Below are 8,484 nucleotides of genomic sequence, written 5' to 3' on the forward strand. Positions count from 1 at the left end.
GCTGTCAATCTTAGACCGGAGTGTCCCCAAGGGAAGATGTTCAACAGCCCCCCTTAAGAGCCCCCTCTCTCTAGATCAGGAGCACAAAAACATGGGTTACCTGCTTTACTCTTCGACTCTGAGATACAAGAGGAGGGGGAGGTCTTGGATCTTGTTACTAGGGATTCCCCTTCTGCATAGCGTATAGAGCCCCTAATTCTTGCTATACTGGATGTGTTAAAACTCCATCTAGAGGACGCTGCAGCACAGCAGTCGTTTTTCTTAACACAGAACAAACTCAGTGTCACTTTCCCTGATTCTGCAGAGCTGGATGACCTGTTTAAATTAGCCTGGAAAAATCCAGATAAGAAATACCAAGTGACAAAAGGGTTTTTGCACACTTTCCCATTTGCTCCCGAAGGCAGGAAACTCTGGGAAGAACCCATGGCTGTAGACGTATCAGTCTCTCGCCTATCTAAAAAGTCTGTACTGCCAGCTTCGGGCTCCTTTACCATAAAGGACCCAGGGGATAGAAAAATAGACTTCAGTGTAGTCTCTATCTATAAAGCGGCTGGTATATCACAAAGACCAGTGATTGCTGGATGACTCATGCCATTCATACGTGGGCTACTCAAATTCAAGAGGGCCTCTCGGGGGATATGTCCCTGGTCACTACGGTGACTCTCCTAAAACACACATTCAAGACACTACACGTGTCCTGTGTGACTCTCTCAGGGAGATAGGCAATATTAGTGTCGGTGTGCAGAGCTTTGTGGTTGCGTCAGTGGATAGCAGACGCAGAGTCCAAGCGCAGTGTAGAGTCTCTTCCTTTTTTCAGGGGATTGGCTCTTCGGGGTTGAATTGGACACGTGGATTTTTAAAGTTACTGCAGGGAAATCCATGTTTCTCCCCTCTGGGGCCCCACCGGCTAGACGTTCCTACCTGGGGCCATCTGCCCAATCCTTTCGGTCTAACAGATTTAAATCTAGGGCCAGAGGTGCCTCCAGTGCGGCTAGAGGCACCAGAAGTAAGACAAGAAAACCAGCAACCGCAGGTTATCAGGAACAGAGCACCAGTTCACTTTCCACTAAGGCCTCAGCATGACTGTGCCCACCCACCCCGAGGGGATCTCGAGGTGGGAGCTCGGCTGCGTCACTTCAGCCGTATCTGGGAAAGCTCCTGCCAGGATACCTGGGTAAAGGAGCTTATTTCTCAGGGCTACAAGCTGGACTTTAACGGCGCTCCTCCCCAACAATTTTTCAAATCAAGCTTACCAGCTTTGGAGGATACGTGTTACGCTGCAACAGGCCATCCTAAGTCGGTCCAGTCCCAAGTCATTGTTCCAGTGCCATTGCAACAACAGGGAAAGGGTTACTACTCCAACCTGTTCGTAGTACCGAAACCGGATGGTTCGGTAAGGCCCATTTTCTCTAACATCCTAGTGGATGCTGGGGACTCCGTAAGGACCATGGGGAATAGACGGGCTCCGCAGGAGACATGGGCACTTTAAGAAAGAATTTAGATTCTGGTGTGCTCTGGCTCCTCCCTCTATGTCCCTCCTCCAGACCTCAGTTTGAATCTGTGCCCGGACGAGCTGGGTGCTGTTCAGTGAGCTCTCCTGAGCTTGCTGTAAGAAAGTATTTTGTTAGGTTTTTTATTTTCAGGGAGCTCTGCTGGCAACAGACTCCCTGCATCGTGGGACAGAGGGGAGAGAAGCAGCCCTACTCTCTGAAGATAGGTCCTGCTTCTTAGGCTACTGGACACCATTAGCTCCAGAGGGATCGTACACAGGATCTCACCCTCGTCGTCCGATCCCAGAGCCGCGCCGCCGTCCCCCTCGCAGAGCCGGAAGACAGAAGTCGGGTGAGCATAAGAAGCAAAGAAGACTTCGAAATCGGCGGCAGAAGACTCCAGTCTTCACTGAGGTAGCGCACAGCACTGCAGCTGTGCGCCATTGCTCCCACACACACCTCACATACTCCGGTCACTGTAAGGGTGCAGGGCGCAGGGGGGCGCCCTGGGCAGCAATTGGGACCTCTTTGGCAAAAAGTACACATATATACAGTTGGGCACTGTATATATGTATGAGCCCCCGCCAAAAATTGTACATTGAAGCGGGACAGAAGCCCGACGCTGAGGGGGCGGGGCTTCTTCCTCAGCACTCACCAGCGCCATGTTTTTCTCCACAGCACCGCTGAGAGGAAGCTCCCCAGCCTCTCCCCTGCAGATACACGGTAGAAGAGGGTAAAAAGAGAGGGGGGGGCACATAATTAGGCGCAAAAATCAATATAAACAGTAGCTACTGGGTTAACATTAAGTTACTGTGTTATTCCTGGGTTAATAGTGCTGGGGTGTGTGCTGGCATACTCTCTCTCTGTCTCTCCAAAGGGCCTTGTGGGGGAATTGTCTTCAGATGAGCATTCCCTGAGTGTGTGGTGTGTCGGTACGTGTGTGTCGACATATCTGAGGTAAAAGGCTCCCCTAAGGAGAAGATGGAGCAAATGTGTGTGTGAGGGGTGTCTCTGTCGACAACGCCGACACCTGTTTGGATAGGTGTAATTAAGTGCTAAGGTGAAATTATTGCACAAAAGATTAGAGAACAGACAGGGAATCTACCCATGTCTGTCCCTATGTTGCAGAGACCTTCAGAGTCTCTCAATGATCACTATCCAAAATAATAGACACTGATATCGACACGGAGTCTGACTCCAGTGTCGACTACGATAATGCAAAGTTACAGCCAAAATGGCAGGAAAGTATTCAATATATGATTATTGTAATAAAAGATGATTTGCATATCACTGATGACTCATCTGTCCCTGACACAAGGGTACACATGTTTAAGGGGAAGAAAGCTGAGGTAAATTTCCCTCCTCTCATGATGAGAAAGAGCGGGAATCTCCAGACAAGAGACTGCAGTTTCCCACAAAGAATTCTCAGGGAGTATTCTTTCCCTACTAGGGCCAGGATACGATGGGAATCTTCCCCTAGGGTGTCACGTTTACCCAAAAGGTAGCCCTGACTTAACAGCTATCCTCAGGGATCCTGCAGATAGCGTGCACATTCTGATACACTACTCAGACCGGCGATTGTGTCGGCATAGGTTTATAGCGCTGTAGCAGCGAGGTCAGGTATCTTATCAGCAGAGATTGAGACCCTAGTATGTATATATATATATATATATATATTAAAGATGCTGTCTTAAGATATATATATATAAAACATGCCCAAAGAGACATTAGTCTACTGGGTTCTAGAGTCAATGCTATGTCGATTTCTGCTTGACGTGTCCTGTAGAATATGCAATGGACAGGTGATGCCGACTTAAGAGGCATATGGAAGGCTGAGGATTGTGTGGAGAAGGGATCTCGGACCTGGTCTCCACAGCTATAGCTGGTAATTCTGATCTTTTGCCTTATATTCCTGCACAGCCTAGGAAAGCACGACATTATCAAATGCAGCCTTTCGATCACAAAGAAACAAGAAAGTCCGAGGTGCGTCCTTTCTTGCCAGAGGCAGGGGCAGAGGAAAGAAGCTGCACAACACAGCTAGTTCCTAGGAACAGAAGTCCGCCCCGGGCCTCTACAAAATCCACCGCATGTCGCTGGGGCTCCACAGGCGGAGCTAGGCCCGGTGGGGGCACGTCTTCGTAATTTCAGCCACAAGTGGGTTCACTCCCTGTTGGATCCCTGGGCAATTGATATTGTGTCTCAGGGATACAAGCTGGACTTTGAGGAGATGCCCCCTCACCGACGGCCCTAACGGCTTCCCCCCACGAGAGGGAAATAGTGTTAACTGCAATTCACGAATTGTATCTTCAACAGGTGGTGGTCAAGGTTCCCCTCCTTCAACAAAGAGGGGGTTATTATTCGACCATGTTGTAGTCCCGAAACCGGACGGTTCGGTCAGACCCATATTGAATTTAAAATCCCTGAACATATACCTGAAAAGGTTCAAGTTCAAGATGGAATCGCTAAGAGCGGTCATCGCAAGCCTGAAAGGGGGGTATTTTATGGGGTCTCTGGACATAAAGGATGCATACCTTCATGTCCCCATTTATCCACCTCATCAGGCGTACCTAAGATTTGTGGTACAGGATTGCCATTACCAATTTCAGACGTTGCCGTTTGGTCTCTCCACGGCACCGAGAATATTTACCAAGGTAATGGCGGAAATGATGGTACTCCTGCGGAAGCAAGGGGTCACAATTATCCCATACTTGGACGATCTCCTCATAAAAGCGAGGTCAAGAGAGCAGTTGCTGAACAGCGTAGCACGCTCTCTGGAAGTGTTACGACAACACGGCTGGATTCTAAATATTCCAAAGTCGCAGTTGATTCCTACGACTCGTCTGCCTTTCCTGAGCATGATTCTGGACACAGACCAGAAGAGGGTTTATCTCCCAATGGAGAAGGCTCAGGAACTCATGACACTGGTCAGAAACCTATTAAAACCAAAACAGGTGTCGGTGCATCACTGCACGCGAGTCCTGGGAAAGATGGTGGCATCATACGAGGCCATTCCCTTCGGCAGGTTCTATGCGAGGACCTTTCAATGGGATCTACTGAACAAATGGTTCCGGATCACATCTTCAGATGCATCGGTTAATCACCCTATCCCCCAGCGCCAGGGTGTCTCTCCTGTGGTGGCTACAGAGTGCACACCTTCTGGAGGGCCGCAGATTCAGCATTCAGGACTGGGTCCTGGTGACCATGGATGCAAGCCTCCGAGGGTGGGGGGCAGTCACAAAGGGAAGAAATTTCCAAGGTCTGTGGTCAAGTCAGGAGACTTGCCATCACGTCAACATCCTGGAACTAAGGGCCATATACAACGCCCTACGTCAAGAGGAGTCCCTGCTTCGCGACCAACCGGTTCTGATTCAGTCAGACAACATCACAGCGGTGGCTCATGTAAACCGCCAAGGCGGCACAAGGAGCAGGGTGGCGATGGTAGAAGCCACCAGAATTCTTCGCTGGGCGGAGAATCACGTAAGCGCACTGTCAGCAGTGTTCATTCCGGGAGTGGACAACTGGGAAGCAGACTTCCTCAGCAGACACAACCTCCACCCGGGAGAGTGGGGACTTCATCAAGAAGTCTTCACGCAGATTGCAAGTCGGTGGGAACGGCCACAGGTAGACATGATGGCATCCCGCCTCAACAAAAAGCTACAGAAGTATTGCGCCAGGTCAAGAGACCCTCAGGCGATAGCTGTGGACGCACTGTTGACGCCGTGGGTGTTCCAGTCGGTCTATGTATTTCCTCCTCTTCCTCTCATACCCAAGGTGCTGAGAATCATAAGGAAAAGAGGAGTGAGAACAATACTCATTGTTCCAGATTGGCCAAGAAGGACTTGGTATCCAGATCTGCAAGAAATGCTCACAGAGGACCCGTAGCCTCTGCCTCTAAGGCAGGACTTGTTGCAACAGGGGCCCTGTCTGTTCCAAGACTTACCGCGGCTGCGTTTGACGGCATGGCGGTTGAACGCCGGATCCTAGCAGAAAAAGGCATTCCGGATGAGGTCATTCCTACGCTGATGAAAGCTAGGAAGGACATGACGGCTCAACATTATCACCGTATATGGCGAAAATATGTTGCTTGGTGTGTGGCCAGGAATGCCCCTACGGAGGAATTCCAGCTGGGCCGTTTCCTTCACTTCCTACAGTCGGGAGTGACTTTGGGCCTAAAATTGGGTTCCATTAAGGTCCAGATTTCGGCCCTATCCATTTTCTTTCAAAGAGAACTGGCTTCTCTGCCTGAAGTTCAGACGTTTGTAAAGGGAGTGCTGCATATTTAGCCCCCTTTTGTGCCTCCAGTGGCACCTTGGGATCTTAACGTGGTGTTGAGTTTCCTGAAATCATACTGGTGTGAACCACTCAAAACGGTGGAATTAAAATATCTCACGTGGAAGGTGGTCATGCTACTAGCCTTGTCTTCGGCTAGGCGTGTGTCAGAATTGGCGGCTTTGTCACATAAAAGCCCTTATCTGGTTTTCCATGCGGATAGAGCAGAATTGCGGACCCACCCACAATTTCTGCCGAAAGTGGTTTCATCCTTTCATATAAACCAACCTATTGTGGTGCCTGTGGCTACTACTGACTTGGAGGATTCCGAGTTACTTGATGTGGTCAGGGCTTTGAAGGTTTATGTAGCCAGAACGGCTAGGGTCAGGAAAACAGAGTCTTTGTTTATCCTGTATGCTTCCAACAAGCTTGGTGCTCCTGCTTCAAAGCAGACTATTGCTCGCTGGATCTGTAATACGATTCAGCAGGCTCATTCTGCGGCTGGATTGCCGCTGCCAAAATCAGTTAAGGCCCATTCCACTAGGAAGGTGGGCTCTTCTTGGGCGGCTGCCCGAGGGGTCTCGGCATTACAGCTTTGCCGAGCGGCTACTTGGTCAGGTTCAAACACTTTTGCAAAGTTCTACAAGTTTGATACCCCGGCTGAGGAGGACCTTGTGGTTGCTCATTCGGTGCTGCAGAGTCATCCGCACTCTCCCGCCCGTTTGGGAGCTTTGGTATAATCCCCATGGTCCTTACGGAGTCCCCAGCATCCACTAGGACGTTAGAGAAAATAAGATTTTACTTACCGGTAAATCTATTTCTCGTAGTCCGTAGTGGATGCTGGGCGCCCGTCCCAAGTGCGGACTTCTTCTGCAATGCTTGTATATAGTTATTGCCTAAAAAAGGGTTATGTTATAGTTGCATCAGGGTTGATCTGATGCTCTGTTGTTGTTCATACTGTTAACTGGGTAAAGTTATCACAAGTTATACGGTGTGATTGGTGTGGCTGGTATGAGTCTTGCCCTGGATTCCCAAAATCCTTTCCTTGTACTATCAGCTCTTCCGGGCACAGTTTCTCTAACTGAGGTCTGGAGTAGGGACATAGAGGGAGGAGCCAGAGCACACCAGAATCTAAATTCTTTCTTAAAGTGCCCATGTCTCCTGCGGAGCCCGTCTATTCCCCATGGTCCTTACGGAGTCCCCAGCATCCACTACGGACTACGAGAAATAGATTTACCGGTAAGTAAAATCTTATTTTAAATCTAAAATCCTTGAACCCTTACCTAAAGGTTTTCAAGTTCAAGATGGAATCCTTGCGAGCAGTGATTGCGGGTGTGGAAGAATGGGAGTTCATGATCTCACTGAATAGAAAGGACGCCTATCTCCATATTCCGATTTGGCCACCTCTACCAGGCTTACCTGTGGTTTGCCCTGCTGAACTATCACTACCAGTTCCAGGTGCTACCCTTCAGCCTGTCTACAGCTCCGAGGGTGTTAACGAAGGTGATGGCGGAGATGATGTTCCAACTCTAAGTCCAGGGCGTCAATATTGTCCCTTATCTGGATGATCTCTTGATAAAGGCGAGTTCCAGGGAGCTTTTATTGCTTCATATAGACCACACTATCCAACTTCTGTCACACCATGGGTGGATCCTCAATTTACAGAAGTCCCATCTGGAGCCAACTCAGCGGCTCCTGTTCCTGGGAATGTTGCTGGATACTGTGGCTCAGAACGTGTTCCTCCAAGAGGACAAAGTGAGAACACTCCAGGAGATGGTCCAAATGGGTCTACGGCCTACTCGAATATCCATCTATCTTTGCGTGCGCAGTTCTGACCTGATCGCTGCGCTGCGAAGAACTGCAGCGAGCAATCAGGTCAGAATGTCCCCCATTGGGCGCCCACCTCAGTGCGTTGTCGTTTCTGCAGGTTTTCTCTTATAAGGTTACCTGTTCAGCTGTTGCTGTTTTGTTCCCAGCAGTTACTGGTTGTTTGTTATTGGTGTGCTGGTGTGTGAATTTCACCACTCCTTGTTTGTTTCTTCTCTCAAGTATGTCCATTCTCCTTTGGTCACTATTTTACCGATAACTTCCTGTGGGAGGGGGCATAGAGGAGAGGAGCCAGCACACCCAGTTGAAGAAATTTAAAGTGCACTGGCTCCTTTGGACCCCATCTATACCCCATCATACTAATTCCACAATATCCCTTATGGAGTACGAGAAAAGGATTTACCGGTAGGTAATTAAAATCCTATTTTTCGGTGTGTATTATAATGGGTTTCAGGAGCAGATAAGCGCTCTGGTTTATAGACCAGGGAGCCTGATTCAGACAGTTATGCAACTTTGATATTAACGTAACTCTCCAATATCTTTTACTTTGTGCAGGAGCCGCACAGCGCATGTGCAGATCAGGTCCTGCGATGGCGCTTGTAGTGCCCCCAAAGCCGGAGCTTAATTGACATGCAGCGCCCCCAACGGCAACGGGCAGTGTTCTAGAAATGAGTTTTATGGTAAGAACTTACCTTTGTTAAAACTCTTTCTGCGAGGTACACTGGGCTCCACAAGGTACACATAGGGGTGTAGAGTAGGATCTTGATCCGAGGCACCAACAGGCAGAAAAGCTTTGACTGTTCCCAGAATGCATAGCGCTGCCTCCTCTATAACCCCGCCTCCCTGCACAGGAGCTCAGATTTTAGTTAACCAGCCCAATGCAGTAGCAGGAAGAGAC

This window comes from Pseudophryne corroboree, chromosome 2 (genome assembly GCF_028390025.1).
Source record: "Pseudophryne corroboree isolate aPseCor3 chromosome 2, aPseCor3.hap2, whole genome shotgun sequence".
Classification (NCBI taxonomy): Eukaryota; Metazoa; Chordata; class Amphibia; order Anura; family Myobatrachidae; genus Pseudophryne; species Pseudophryne corroboree.